The sequence below is a fragment of the Hemicordylus capensis genome, chromosome 4, assembly GCF_027244095.1.
Source record: "Hemicordylus capensis ecotype Gifberg chromosome 4, rHemCap1.1.pri, whole genome shotgun sequence".
NCBI lineage: Eukaryota > Metazoa > Chordata > Lepidosauria > Squamata > Cordylidae > Hemicordylus > Hemicordylus capensis.
The window spans coordinates 33,647,691-33,650,012 of record NC_069660.1 but is presented as its reverse complement, the minus strand read 5'-3'; positions in this window follow the sequence as shown (position 1 = coordinate 33,650,012).

Below are 2,322 nucleotides of genomic sequence, written 5' to 3'. Positions count from 1 at the left end.
AACAACTTTCTATGTTGATAGCCAATGAATTAGAACGGAATTTGAAATATGTCAAGCAAAGGACATTTGAGTTTGCAAACAAACCAGGCAAGTTGTTAGCTTGGAAAATTAGATCTGAGAAGAAGAAAAATTATATACCCAAAATATTTACAAAAAATGGGCTCTGTTATGATGGAAAAGAAATAAGAGCAGAATTTTAAAAATATTATTCAGAATTATATAAAGGTAAAATAGTTGAAGATAAAAAAATTGAGCAGTTCCTCAAGACCAAAAATATTCCAAAACTTACTAAGGAACAAATAGAAATTATGAATGCTCCGATAACAGCTATGGAAGTAATCAAAGTAATAAATCAAGCCAAGCTCAACAAGGCCCCCGGGCCTGATAGACTATCAGCTTTATACTATGTCATTTAAAGATCAAATTTTACAACCTCTCCAATGGACTATGAATGATATTTTACAAAAAGGGACTATGCCGGATACGTGGAAATATGCAAACATTGTAGTAATCCCAAAACCAGATCAAGACTTAACGTTAGTTAAAAACTATAGGCCAATTTCCCTTTTAAATAATGATTATAAACTTTTTGCTGCTATTTTGGCAAGAAGAATGAGGGTTATACTGAGGCATTTTATCCATGAAGATCAAGCTGGGTTTTTTTACCAAAGAGACAATTGCGAGACAATGTCAGAACAGTCTTGAATATTCTGGAGTATTATGAAAAACATAATGATAAACAAATGGCGATGATCTTTTTGGATGCAGAGAAAGCCTTTGACAATATTTCGTGGCAATTTTTGTGGAGATTACTAGAGGTAATGATTGCTGGCAATAATTTTATTAGGGCAATTAAGACAATTTATTCGGAGCAATATGCTAAGATTATTGTAAATGGGGAATTATCAGACAATTGTGTAATACAAAAAGGGACAAGACAAGGATGTCCACTTTCCCCATTGCTTTTTATATTGGTTCTAGAAGTGCTCTGTAGAACTATCAGAGAAGATGACAAATTACACGGTCCCAAAATTGGGAAACAGGATTATAAACTGAGAGCTTTTGCAGATGATGTTGTGCTGTTTCTAGAAAATCCAGTGGATAAGATCGAAAGACTCTTGGATAAAATACAACAATTTGGTCAACTGTCCCTATTCAACCACAACACAGCATCCCTTCAGTGGTTGTTGCTCATGTCTGCCATATGTTTCTTTTTAGATGGAGTTTTTTAGACTGCCAGCTTTCCTGAGGCAGGAAGTGGCTTAAGCTAGGATGTGAGTGTTTCAAGCACATATACCTGCACATTAAAAAAAAAGTCTTAATAATAAATATAAGCATAAATTGGAGTAACCTGGACCATTCACATTGCTTCACCTTCCCCGCCTCCCCTTCCTCCTCCTCCTCCTGCCTAAATGCCTGCCCCTACATGGGCTCCTGCTGGTGAGTGGGCAGATTGGTTGTTTTCTCTTGCACACAAGTGAGAAAAGAGGCAACCCTTCCACCCTCTTGTGGGTAAGAGCTGGCGGGGAATGGCAATGGGCGCATAGGAAGGAACAGAGGAGCGGAGGAGCAGGAGCACATCACCTGCCACCATTTCCCAGTCAGCTCATGCCAGCAAGAGTGTGGATGAGTTGCTTCTCCTCTCTCTCTCGGGCGCTATAAATCCTTCCTTTGTATGCACCCCCCACTACCCTAAGGGTTGTGAAGCAGGAGTAAATTGCCATTTAGAAACCCTCACGCAGAGCTCCTTTGAGACAGGAAACCATCTTGTTTCTTTTTCTATGTAAACTGCTTTGAGCACTTTGCTTTGTTCAAAAACGGTATATACATATTCATCATCATTTTAACAACCACAACCTGGCACACAGCTAATAAGCAGATTAAGTTTTTCTTGACATGGAGATAAAGTGATGGAGAAATATTTGCCTTCTTATGGTCTGTATCTAAGGCTACTTACTGTTAGGCACAAGAACAAGGTGGGGGGGAGGGGGGGAGTTGGTGACCCTAAGAGTAAAGGCAGACTTTCATTTCATCAGCACAAGCCTCTGCTTCTAACACAGTTTTATAACTGCTTCCATTGTAAACACAAAGGCCAAATTCAGACGTAACACGAAACCAGAGTTAAATAGGGCAGAGATTGGAATTCCATCATGTCCGAATTCGTGCAACCATGGTTTCAAGCTGAAAGTGACCTGTGGTTTGGCTTGCCAAACTCATATATGAACCTTCAGTTTGCACAAAGATTCACTGCCGAGACCTCTGGTTTGGCTGACAAAGTTTTATATACAAACCCGGATGCTGCCTTAACCAGGGTTTTGTTCT